This window comes from Pithys albifrons, chromosome 24 (genome assembly GCF_047495875.1).
Source record: "Pithys albifrons albifrons isolate INPA30051 chromosome 24, PitAlb_v1, whole genome shotgun sequence".
Lineage (NCBI taxonomy): Eukaryota > Metazoa > Chordata > Aves > Passeriformes > Thamnophilidae > Pithys > Pithys albifrons.
The window spans coordinates 7,917,777-7,931,193 of NC_092481.1; positions in this window are offsets into that span (position 1 = coordinate 7,917,777).

Genomic DNA, 13,417 nt, shown 5'->3' on the forward strand with positions numbered 1-13,417 from the left:
TTCCCTGGGCGCAAAGCTCGACGGCGCGGGCCACGTGCAGGTCCGGGAAGTGCCATTTTTCAGCCCAGAATTACGGACGGACGAAGATTCCTGCCAGGAAAAAAGGGCCAGGACAGAAAGCGATTGCTCCTTTTCTAGGGTCAATAGGGCCCCATCATTGGCACCTGAGAGCCAAAGGCTGCCGCCTTTTCCCTGGGCGCAAAGCTCGACGGCACGGGCCACGTGCAGGTCCGGGAAAGTGCCATTTTTCAGCCCAGAATTCCGGACGGACGAAGATTGCTGCCAGGAAAAAAGGACCAGGACAGAAAGCCATTGCTCCTTTTCTAGGGTCAATAGGGCCCCATCATTGGCACCTGAGAGCCAAAGGCTGCCGCCTTTTCCCTGGGCGCAAAGCTCGACGGCGCGGGCCACGTGCAGGTCCGGGAAAGTGCCATTTTTCAGCCCAGAATTCCGGACGGACGAAGATTGCTGCCAGGAAAAAAGGGCCAGGACAGAAAGCCATTGCTCCTTTTCTAGGGTCAATAGGGCCCCATCATTGGCACCTGAGAGCCAAAGGCTGCCGCCTTTTCCCTGGGCGCAAAGCTCGACGGCGCGGGCCACGTGCAGGTCCGGGAAAGTGCCATTTTTCAGCCCAGAATTCCGGACGGACGAAGATTGCTGCCAGGAAAAAAGGGCCAGGACAGAAAGCCATTGCTCCTTTTCTAGGGTCAATAGGGCCCCATCATTGGCACCTGAGAGCCAAAGGCTGCCGCCTTTTCCCTGGGCGCAAAGCTCGACGGCGCGGGCCACGTGCAGGTCCGGGAAAGTGCCATTTTTCAGCCCAGAATTCCGGACGGACGAAGATTGCTGCCAGGAAAAAAGGGCCAGGACAGAAAGCGATTGCTCCTTTTCTAGGGTCAATAGGGCCCCATCATTGGCACCTGAGAGCCAAAGGCTGCCGCCTTTTCCCTGGGCGCAAATCTCGACGGCGCGGGCCACGTGCAGGTCCGGGAAAGTGCCATTTTTCAGCCCAGAATTCCGGACGGACGAAGATTGCTGCCAGGAAAAAAGGGCCAGGACAGAAAGCCATTGCTCCTTTTCTAGGGTCAATAGGGCCCCATCATTGGCACCTGAGAGCCGAAGGCTGCCGCCTTTTCCCTGGGCGCAAAGCTCGACGGCGCGGGCCACGTGCAGGTCCGGGAAAGTGCCATTTTTCAGCCCAGAATTCCGGACGGACGAAGATTGCTGCCAGGAAAAAAGGGCCAGGACAGAAAGCCATTGCTCCTTTTCTAGGGTCAATAGGGCCCCATCATTGGCACCTGAGAGCCAAAGGCTGCCGCCTTTTCCCTGGGCGCAAAGCTCGACGGCGCGGGCCACGTGCAGGTCCGGGAAAGTGCCATTTTTCAGCCCAGAATTCCGGACGGACGAAGATTGCTGCCAGGAAAAAAGGGCCAGGACAGAAAGCCATTGCTCCTTTTCTAGGGTCAATAGGGCCCCATCATTGGCACCTGAGAGCCAAAGGCTGCCGCCTTTTCCCTGGGCGCAAAGCTCGACGGCGCGGGCCACGTGCAGGTCCGGGAAAGTGCCATTTTTCAGCCCAGAATTCCGGACGGACGAAGATTGCTGCCAGGAAAAAGGGGCCAGGGCAGAAAGCGATTGCTCCTTTTCTAGGGTCAATAGGGCCCCATCATTGGCACCTGAGAGCCAAAGGCTGCCGCCTTTTCCCTGGGCGCAAAGCTCGACGGCGCGGGCCACGTGCAGGTCCGGGAAAGTGCCATTTTTCAGCCCAGAATTCCGGACGGACGAAGATTGCTGCCAGGAAAAAAGGGCCAGGACAGAAAGCGATTGCTCCTTTTCTAGGGTCAATAGGGCCCCATCATTGGCACCTGAGAGCCAAAGGCTGCCGCCTTTTCCCTGGGCGCAAAGCTCGACGGCGCGGGCCACGTGCAGGTCCGGGAAGTGCCATTTTTCAGCCCAGAATTCCGGACGGACGAAGATTGCTGCCAGGAAAAAAGGGCCAGGACAGAAAGCGATTGCTCCTTTTCTAGGGTCAATAGGGCCCCATCATTGGCACCTGAGAGCCAAAGGCTGCCGCCTTTTCCCTGGGCGCAAAGCTCGACGGCACGGGCCACGTGCAGGTCCGGGAAAGTGCCATTTTTCAGCCCAGAATTCCGGACGGACGAAGATTGCTGCCAGGAAAAAAGGGCCAGGACAGAAAGCGATTGCTCCTTTTCTAGGGTCAATAGGGCCCCATCATTGGCACCTGAGAGCCAAAGGCTGCCGCCTTTTCCCTGGGCGCAAAGCTCGACGGCGCGGGCCACGTGCAGGTCCGGGAAAGTGCCATTTTTCAGCCCAGAATTCTGGACGGACGAAGATTGCTGCCAGGAAAAAAGGGCCAGGACAGAAAGCCATTGCTCCTTTTCTAGGGTCAATAGGGCCCCATCATTGGCACCTGAGAGCCAAAGGCTGCCGCCTTTTCCCTGGGCATAAAGCTCGATGGCGCGGGCCACGTGCAGGTCCGGGAAAGTGCCATTTTTCAGCCCAGAATTCCGGACGGACGAAGATTGCTGCCAGGAAAAAAGGGCCAGGACAGAAAGCGATTGCTCCTTTTCTAGGGAAAATAGGGCCCCATCATTGGCACCTGAGAGCCAAAGGCTGCCGCCTTTTCCCTGGGCGCAAAGCTGAACGGCGCGGGCCACGTGCAGGCCCGGGAAAGTGCCATTTTTCAGCCCAGAATTCCGGACGGACGAAGATTGCTGCCAGGAAAAAAGGGCCAGGACAGAAAGCCATTGCTCCTTTTCTAGGGTCAATAGGGCCCCATCATTGGCACCTGAGAGCCAAAGGCTGCCGCCTATTCCCTGGGCGCAAAGCTCGACGGCGCGGGCCACGTGCAGGTCCGGGAAAGTGCCATTTTTCAGCCCAGAATTCCGGACGGACGAAGATTGCTGCCAGGAAAAAAGGGCCAGGACAGAAAGCCATTGCTCCTTTTCTAGGGTCAATAGGGCCCCATCATTGGCACCTGAGAGCCAAAGGCTGCCGCCTTTTCCCTGGGCGCAAAGCTCGACGGCGCGGGCCACGTGCAGGTCCGGGAAAGTGCCATTTTTCAGCCCAGAATTCCGGACGGACGAAGATTCCTGCCAGGAAAAAAGGGCCAGGACAGAAAGCCATTGCTCCTTTTCTAGGGTCAATAGGGCCCCATCATTGGCACCTGAGAGCCAAAGGCTGCCGCCTTTTCCCTGGGCGCAAAGCTCGACGGCGCGGGCCACGTGCAGGTCCGGGAAAGTGCCATTTTTCAGCCCAGAATTCCGGACGGACGAAGATTGCTGCCAGGAAAAAATGGCCAGGACAGAAAGCCATTGCTCCTTTTCTAGGGTCAATAGGGCCCCATCATTGGCACCTGAGAGCCAAAGGCTGCCGCCTTTTCCCTGGGCGCAAAGCTGGACGGCGCGGGCCACGTGCAGGTCCGGGAAAGTGCCATTTTTCAGCCCAGAATTCCGGACGGACGAAGATTGCTGCCAGGAAAAAAGGGCCAGGACAGAAAGCGATTGCTCCTTTTCTAGGGTCAATAGGGCCCCATCATTGGCACCTGAGAGCCAAAGGCTGCCGCCTTTTCCCTGGGCGCAAAGCTCGACGGCGCGGGCCACGTGCAGGTCCGGGAAAGTGCCATTTTTCAGCCCAGAATTCCGGACGGACGAAGATTCCTGCCAGGAAAAAAGGGCCAGGACAGAAAGCCATTGCTCCTTTTCTAGGGTCAATAGGGCCCCATCATTGGCACCTGAGAGCCAAAGGCTGCCGCCTTTTCCCTGGGCGCAAAGCTCGACGGCGCGGGCCACGTGCAGGTCCGGGAAAGTGCCATTTTTCAGCCCAGAATTCCGGACGGACGAAGATTGCTGCCAGGAAAAAAGGGCCAGGACAGAAAGCCATTGCTCCTTTTCTAGGGTCAATAGGGCCCCATCATTGGCACCTGAGAGCCAAAGGCTGCCGCCTTTTCCCTGGGCGCAAAGCTCGACGGCGCGGGCCACGTGCAGGTCCGGGAAAGTGCCATTTTTCAGCCCAGAATTCCGGACGGACGAAGATTGCTGCCAGGAAAAAAGGGCCAGGACAGAAAGCGATTGCTCCTTTTCTAGGGTCAATAGGGCCCCATCATTGGCACCTGAGAGCCAAAGGCTGCCGCCTTTTCCCTGGGCGCAAAGCTCGACGGCGCGGGCCACGTGCAGGTCCGGGAAAGTGCCATTTTTCAGCCCAGAATTCCGGACGGACGAGGATTGCTGCCAGGAAAAAAGGGCCAGGACAGAAAGCAATTGCTCCTTTTCTAGGGTCAATAGGGCCCCATCATTGGCACCTGAGAGCCAAAGGCTGCCGCCTTTTCCCTGGGCGCAAAGCTCGACGGCGCGGGCCACGTGCAGGTCCGGGAAAGTGCCATTTTTCAGCCCAGAATTCCGGACGGACGAAGATTGCTGCCAGGAAAAAAGGGCCAGGACAGAAAGCCATTGCTCCTTTTCTAGGGTCAATAGGGCCCCATCATTGGCACCTGAGAGCCAAAGGCTGCCGCCTTTTCCCTGGGCGCAAAGCTCGACGGCGCGGGCCACGTGCAGGTCCGGGAAAGTGCCATTTTTCAGCCCAGAATTCTGGACGGACGAAGATTGCTGCCAGGAAAAAAGGACCAGGACAGAAAGCCATTGCTCCTTTTCTAGGGTCAATAGGGCCCCATCATTGGCACCTGAGAGCCAAAGGCTGCCGCCTTTTCCCTGGGCGTAAAGCTCGATGGCGCGGGCCACGTGCAGGTCCGGGAAAGTGCCATTTTTCAGCCCAGAATTCCGGACGGACGAAGATTGCTGCCAGGAAAAAAGGGCCAGGACAGAAAGCGATTGCTCCTTTTCTAGGGAAAATAGGGCCCCATCATTGGCACCTGAGAGCCGAAGGCTGCCGCCTTTTCCCTGGGCGCAAAGCTCGACGGCGCGGGCCACGTGCAGGTCCGGGAAAGTGCCATTTTTCAGCCCAGAATTCCGGACGGACGAAGATTGCTGCCAGGAAAAAAGGGCCAGGACAGAAAGCGATTGCTCCTTTTCTAGGGTCAATAGGGCCCCATCATTGGCACCTGAGAGCCAAAGGCTGCCGCCTTTTCCCTGGGCGCAAAGCTCGACGGCGCGGGCCACGTGCAGGTCCGGGAAAGTGCCATTTTTCAGCCCAGAATTCCGGACGGACGAAGATTGCTGCCAGGAAAAAAGGGCCAGGACAGAAAGCCATTGCTCCTTTTCTAGGGTCAATAGGGCCCCATCATTGGCACCTGAGAGCCAAAGGCTGCCGCCTTTTCCCTGGGCGCAAAGATCGAAGGCGCGGGCCACGTGCAGGTCCGGGAAAGTGCCATTTTTCAGCCCAGAATTCCGGACGGACGAAGATTGCTGCCAGGAAAAAAGGGCCAGGACAGAAAGCCATTGCTCCTTTTCTAGGGTCAATAGGGCCCCATCATTGGCACCTGAGAGCCAAAGGCTGCCGCCTTTTCCCTGGGCGCAAAGCTCGACGGCGCGGGCCACGTGCAGGTCCGGGAAAGTGCCATTTTTCAGCCCAGAATTCCGGACAGACGAAGATTGCTGCCAGGAAAAAAGGGCCAGGACAGAAAGCCATTGCTCCTTTTCTAGGGTCAATAGGGCCCCATCATTGGCACCTGAGAGCCAAAGGCTGCCGCCTATTCCCTGGGCGCAAAGCTCAACGGCGCGGGCCACGTGCAGGTCCGGGAAAGTGCCATTTTTCAGCCCAGAATTCCGGACGGACGAAGATTGCTGCCAGGAAAAAAGGGCCAGGACAGAAAGCCATTGCTCCTTTTCTAGGGTCAATAGGGCCCCATCATTGGCACCTGAGAGCCAAAGGCTGCCGCCTTTTCCCTGGGCGCAAAGCTCGACGGCGCGGGCCACGTGCAGGTCCGGGAAAGTGCCATTTTTCAGCCCAGAATTCCGGACGGATGAAGATTGCTGCCAGGAAAAAAGGGCCTGGACAGAAAGCCATTGCTCCTTTTCTAGGGTCAATAGGGCCCCATCATTGGCACCTGAGAGCCAAAGGCTGCCGCCTTTTCCCTGGGCGCAAAGCTCGACGGCGCGGGCCACGTGCAGGTCCGGGAAAGTGCCATTTTTCAGCCCAGAATTCCGGACGGACGAAGATTGCTGCCAGGAAAAAAGGGCCAGGACAGAAAGCCATTGCTCCTTTTCTAGGGTCAATAGGGCCCCATCATTGGCACCTGAGAGCCAAAGGCTGCCGCCTTTTCCCTGGGCGCAAAGCTCGACGGCGCGGGCCACGTGCAGGTCCGGGAAAGTGCCATTTTTCAGCCCAGAATTCCGGACGGACGAAGATTGCTGCCAGGAAAAAAGGGCCAGGACAGAAAGCCATTGCTCCTTTTCTAGGGTCAATAGGGCCCCATCATTGGCACCTGAGAGCCAAAGGCTGCCGCCTTTTCCCTGGGCGCAAAGCTCGACGGCGCGGGCCACGTGCAGGTCCGGGAAAGTGCCATTTTTCAGCCCAGAATTCCGGACGGACGAAGATTCCTGCCAGGAAAAACGGGCCAGGGCAGAAAGCGATTGCTCCTTTTCTAGGGTCAATAGGGCCCCATCATTGGCACCTGAGAGCCAAAGGCTGCCGCCTTTTCCCTGGGCGCAAAGCTGGACGGCGCGGGCCACGTGCAGGTCCGGGAAAGTGCCATTTTTCAGCCCAGAATTCCGGACGGACGAAGATTGCTGCCAGGAAAAAAGGGCCAGGACAGAAAGCCATTGCTCCTTTTCTAGGGTCAATAGGGCCCCATCATTGGCACCCGAGAGCCAAAGGCTGCCGCCTTTTCCCTGGGCGCAAAGCTCGACGGCGCGGGCCACGTGCAGGTCCGGGAAGTGCCATTTTTCAGCCCAGAATTCCGGACGGACGAAGATTCCTGCCAGGAAAAAAGGGCCAGGACAGAAAGCGATTGCTCCTTTTCTAGGGTCAATAGGGCCCCATCATTGGCACCTGAGAGCCAAAGGCTGCCGCCTTTTCCCTGGGCGCAAAGCTCGACGGCACGGGCCACGTGCAGGTCCGGGAAAGTGCCATTTTTCAGCCCACAATTCCGGACGGACGAAGATTGCTGCCAGGAAAAAAGGGCCAGGACAGAAAGCCATTGCTCCTTTTCTAGGGTCAATAGGGCCCCATCATTGGCACCTGAGAGCCAAAGGCTGCCGCCTTTTCCCTGGGCGCAAAGCTCGACGGCGCGGGCCACGTGCAGGTCCGGGAAAGTGCCATTTTTCAGCCCAGAATTCCGGACGGACGAAGATTGCTGCCAGGAAAAAAGGGCCAGGACAGAAAGCCATTGCTCCTTTTCTAGGGTCAATAGGGCCCCATCATTGGCACCTGAGAGCCAAAGGCTGCCGCCTTTTCCCTGGGCGCAAAGCTCGACGGCGCGGGCCACGTGCAGGTCCGGGAAAGTGCCATTTTTCAGCCCAGAATTCCGGACGGACGAAGATTGCTGCCAGGAAAAAAGGGCCAGGACAGAAAGCGATTGCTCCTTTTCTAGGGTCAATAGGGCCCCATCATTGGCACCTGAGAGCCAAAGGCTGCCGCCTTTTCCCTGGGCGCAAAGCTCGACGGCGCGGGCCACGTGCAGGTCCGGGAAAGTGCCATTTTTCAGCCCAGAATTCCGGACGGACGAAGATTGCTGCTAGGAAAAAAGGGCCAGGACAGAAAGCCATTGCTCCTTTTCTAGGGTCAATAGGGCCCCATCATTGGCACCTGAGAGCCAAAGGCTGCCGCCTTTTCCCTGGGCGCAAAGCTCGACGGCGCGGGCCACGTGCAGGTCCGGGAAAGTGCCATTTTTCAGCCCAGAATTCCGGACGGACGAAGATTGCTGCCAGGAAAAGAGTGCCAGGACAGAAAGCGATTGCTCCTTTTCTAGGGTCAATAGGGCCCCATCATTGGCACCTGAGAGCCAAAGGCTGCCGCCTTTTCCCTGGGCGCAAAGCTCGACGGCGCGGGCCACGTGCAGGTCCGGGAAAGTGCCATTTTTCAGCCCAGAATTCCGGACGGACGAAGATTGCTGCCAGGAAAAAAGGGCCAGGACAGAAAGCGATTGCTCCTTTTCTAGGGTCAATAGGGCCCCATCATTGGCACCTGAGAGCCAAAGGCTGCCGCCTTTTCCCTGGGCGCAAAGCTCGACGGCGCGGGCCACGTGCAGGTCCGGGAAAGTGCCATTTTTCAGCCCCGAATTCCGGACGGACGAAGATTGCTGCCAGGAAAAAAGGGCCAGGACAGAAAGCCATTGCTCCTTTTCTAGGGTCAATAGGGCCCCATCATTGGCACCTGAGAGCCAAAGGCTGCCGCCTTTTCCCTGGGCGCAAAGCTCGACGGCGCGGGCCACGGGCAGGTCCGGGAAAGTGCCATTTTTCAGCCCAGAATTCCGGACGGACGAAGATTGCTGCCAGGAAAAAAGGGCCAGGACAGAAAGCGATTGCTCCTTTTCTAGGGTGAATAAGGCCCCATCATTGGCACCTGAGAGCCAAAGGCTGCCGCCTTTTCCCTGGGCGCAAAGCTCGACGGCGCGGGCCACGTGCAGGTCCGGGAAAGTGCCATTTTTCAGCCCAGAATTCCGGACGGACGAAGATTGCTGCCAGGAAAAAAGGGCCAGGACAGAAAGCCATTGCTCCTTTTCTAGGGTCAATAGGGCCCCATCATTGGCACCTGAGAGCCAAAGGCTGCCGCCTTTTCCCTGGGCGCAAAGCTCGACGGCGCGGGCCACGTGCAGGTCCGGGAAAGTGCCATTTTTCAGCCCAGAATTCCGGACGGACGAAGATTGCTGCCAGGAAAAAAGGGCCAGGACAGAAAGCGATTGCTCCTTTTCTAGGGTCAATAGGGCCCCATCATTGGCACCTGAGAGCCAAAGGCTGCCGCCTTTTCCCTGGGCGCAAAGCTCGACGGCGCGGGCCACGTGCAGGTCCGGGAAAGTGCCATTTTTCAGCCCAGAATTCCGGACGGACGAAGATTGCTGCCAGGAAAAAAGGGCCAGGACAGAAAGCCATTGCTCCTTTTCTAGGGTCAATAGGGCCCCATCATTGGCACCTGAGAGCCAAAGGCTGCCGCCTTTTCCCTGGGCGCAAAGCTCGACGGCGCGGGCCACGTGCAGGTCCGGGAAAGTGCCATTTTTCAGCCCAGAATTCCGGACGGACGAAGATTGCTGCCAGGAAAAAAGGGCCAGGACAGAAAGCCATTGCTCCTTTTCTAGGGTCAATAGGGCCCCATCATTGGCACCTGAGAGCCAAAGGCTGCCGCCTTTTCCCTGGGCGCAAAGCTGGACGGCGCGGGCCACGTGCAGGTCCGGGAAAGTGCCATTTTTCAGCCCAGAATTCCGGACGGACGAAGATTGCTGCCAGGAAAAAAGGGCCAGGACAGAAAGCCATTGCTCCTTTTCTAGGGTCAATAGGGCCCTATCATTGGCACCTGAGAGCCAAAGGCTGCCGCCTTTCCCCTGGGCGCAAAGCTCGGCGGCGCGGGCCACGTGCAGGTCCGGGAAAGTGCCATTTTTCAGCCCAGAATTCCGGACGGACGAAGATTGCTGCCAGGAAAAAAGGGCCAGGACAGAAAGCCATTGCTCCTTTTCTAGGGTCAATAGGGCCCCATCATTGGCACCTGAGAGCCAAAGGCTGCCGCCTTTCCCCTGGGCGCAAAGCTCGACGGCGCGGGCCACGTGCAGGTCCAGGAAAGTGCCATTTTTCAGCCCAGAATTCCGGACGGACGAAGATTGCTGCCAGGAAAAAAGGGCCAGGACAGAAAGCGATTGCTCCTTTTCTAGGGTCAATAGGGCCCCATCATTGGCACCTGAGAGCCAAAGGCTGCCGCCTTTTCCCTGGGCGCAAAGCTCGACGGCGCGGGCCACGTGCAGGTCCGGGAAAGTGCCATTTTTCAGCCCACAATTCCGGACGGACGAGGATTGCTGCCAGGAAAAAAGGGCCAGGACAGAAAGCAATTGCTCCTTTTCTAGGGTCAATAGGGCCCCATCATTGGCACCTGAGAGCCAAAGGCTGCCGCCTTTTCCCTGGGCGCAAAGCTCGACGGCGCGGGCCACGTGCAGGTCCGGGAAAGTGCCATTTTTCAGCCCAGAATTCCGGACGGACGAAGATTGCTGCCAGGAAAAAAGGGCCAGGACAGAAAGCCATTGCTCCTTTTCTAGGGTCAATAGGGCCCCATCATTGGCACCTGAGAGCCAAAGGCTGCCGCCTTTTCCCTGGGCGCAAAGCTCGACGGCGCGGGCCACGTGCAGGTCCGGGAAAGTGCCATTTTTCAGCCCAGAATTCCGGACGGACGAAGATTCCTGCCAGGAAAAAAGGGCCAGGACAGAAAGCCATTGCTCCTTTTCTAGGGTCAATAGGGCCCCATCATTGGCACCTGAGAGCCAAAGGCTGCCGCCTTTTCCCTGGGCGTAAAGCTGGACGGCGCGGGCCACGTGCAGGTCCGGGAAAGTGCCATTTTTCAGCCCAGAATTCCGGACGGACGAAGATTGCTGCCAGGAAAAAAGGGCCAGGACAGAAAGCCATTGCTCCTTTTCTAGGGTCAATAGGGCCCTATCATTGGCACCTGAGAGCCAAAGGCTGCCGCCTTTCCCCTGGGCGCAAAGCTCGACGGCGCGGGCCACGTGCAGGTCCGGGAAAGTGCCATTTTTCAGCCCAGAATTCCGGACGGACGAAGATTGCTGCCAGGAAAAAAGGGCCAGGACAGAAAGCCATTGCTCCTTTTCTAGGGTCAATAGGGCCCCATCATTGGCACCTGAGAGCCAAAGGCTGCCGCCTTTCCCCTGGGCGCAAAGCTCGACGGCGCGGGCCACGTGCAGGTCCAGGAAAGTGCCATTTTTCAGCCCACAATTCCGGACGGACGAGGATTGCTGCCAGGAAAAAAGGGCCAGGACAGAAAGCAATTGCTCCTTTTCTAGGGTCAATAGGGCCCCATCATTGGCACCTGAGAGCCAAAGGCTGCCGCCTTTTCCCTGGGCGCAAAGCTCGACGGCGCGGGCCACGTGCAAGTCCGGGAAAGTGCCATTTTTCAGCCCAGAATTCCGGATGGACGAAGATTGCTGCCAGGAAAAAAGGGCCAGGACAGAAAGCGATTGCTCCTTTTCTAGGGTCAATAGGGCCCCATCATTGGCACCTGAGAGCCAAAGGCTGCCGCCTTTTCCCTGGGCGCAAAGCTGGACGGCGCGGGCCACGTGCAGGTCCGGGAAAGTGCCATTTTTCAGCCCAGAATTCTGGACGGACGAAGATTGCTGCCAGGAAAAAAAAGCCAGGACAGAAAGCCCTTGCTCCTTTTCTAGGGTCAATAGGGCCCCATCATTGGCACCTGAGAGCCAAAGGCTGCCGCCTTTTCCCTGGGCGTAAAGCTCGACGGCGCGGGCCACGTGCAGGTCCGGGAAAGTGCCATTTTTCAGCCCAGAATTCCGGACGGACGAAGATTGCTGCCAGGAAAAAAGGGCCAGGACAGAAAGCGATTGCTCCTTTTCTAGGGAAAATAGGGCCCCATCATTGGCACCTGAGAGCCAAAGGCTGCCGCCTTTTCCCTGGGCGCAAAGCTCGACGGCGCGGGCCACGTGCAGGTCCGGGAAAGTGCCATTTTTCAGCCCAGAATTCCGGACGGACGAAGATTCCTGCCAGGAAAAAAGGGCCAGGACAGAAAGCGATTGCTCCTTTTCTAGGGTCAATAGGGCCCCATCATTGGCACCTGAGAGCCAAAGGCTGCCGCCTTTTCCCTGGGCACAAAGCTCGACGGCGCGGGCCACGTGCAGGTCCGGGAAAGTGCCATTTTTCAGCCCAGAATTCCGGACGGACGAAGATTGCTGCCAGGAAAAAAGGGCCAGGACAGAAAGCCATTGCTCCTTTTCTAGGGTCAATAGGGCCCCATCATTGGCACCTGAGAGCCAAAGGCTGCCGCCTTTTCCCTGGGCGCAAAGATCGAAGGCGCGGGCCACGTGCAGGTCCGGGAAAGTGCCATTTTTCAGCCCAGAATTCCGGACGGACGAAGATTGCTGCCAGGAAAAAAGGGCCAGGACAGAAAGCCATTGCTCCTTTTCTAGGGTCAATAGGGCCCCATCATTGGCACCTGAGAGCCAAAGGCTGCCGCCTTTTCCCTGGGCGCAAAGCTCGACGGCGCGGGCCACGTGCAGGTCCGGGAAAGTGCCATTTTTCAGCCCAGAATTCCGGACAGACGAAGATTGCTGCCAGGAAAAAAGGGCCAGGACAGAAAGCCATTGCTCCTTTTCTAGGGTCAATAGGGCCCCATCATTGGCACCTGAGAGCCAAAGGCTGCCGCCTTTTCCCTGGGCGCAAAGCTGGACGGCGCGGGCCACGTGCAGGTCCGGGAAAGTGCCATTTTTCAGCCCAGAATTCCGGACGGACGAAGATTGCTGCCAGGAAAAAAGGGCCAGGACAGAAAGCCATTGCTCCTTTTCTAGGGTCAATAGGGCCCCATCATTGGCACCTGAGAGCCAAAGGCTGCCGCCTTTTCCCTGGGCGCAAAGCTCGACGGCGCGGGCCACGTGCAGGTCCGGGAAAGTGCCATTTTTCAGCCCAGAATTCCGGACGGACGAAGATTGCTGCCAGGAAAAAAGGGCCTGGACAGAAAGCGATTGCTCCTTTTCTAGGGTCAATAGGGCCCCATCATTGGCACCTGAGAGCCGAAGGCTGCCGCCTTTTCCCTGGGCGCAAAGCTCGACGGCGCGGGCCACGTGCAGGTCCGGGAAAGTGCCATTTTTCAGCCCAGAATTCCGGACGGACGAAGATTGCTGCCAGGAAAAAAGGGCCAGGACAGAAAGCCATTGCTCCTTTTCTAGGGTCAATAGGGCCCCATCATTGGCACCTGAGAGCCAAAGGCTGCCGCCTTTTCCCTGGGCGCAAAGCTCGACGGCGCGGGCCACGTGCAGGTCCGGGAAAGTGCCATTTTTCAGCCCAGAATTCCGGACGGACGAAGATTGCTGCCAGGAAAAAAGGGCCAGGACAGAAAGCCATTGCTCCTTTTCTAGGGTCAATAGGGCCCCATCATTGGCACCTGAGAGCCAAAGGCTGCCGCCTTTTCCCTGGGCGCAAAGCTCGACGGCGCGGGCCACGTGCAGGTCCGGGAAAGTGCCATTTTTCAGCCCAGAATTCCGGACGGACCAAGATTCCTGCCAGGAAAAACGGGCCAGGGCAGAAAGCGATTGCTCCTTTTCTAGGGTCAATAGGGCCCCATCATTGGCACCTGAGAGCCAAAGGCTGCCGCCTTTTCCCTGGGCGCAAAGCTCGACGGCGCGGGCCATGTGCAGGTCCGGGAAAGTGCCATTTTTCAGCCCAGAATTCCGGACGGACGAAGATTGCTGCCAGGAAAAAAGGGCCAGGACAGAAAGCCATTGCTCCTTTTCTAGGGTCAATAGGGCCCCATCATTGGCACCTGAGAGCCAAAGGCTGCCGCCTTT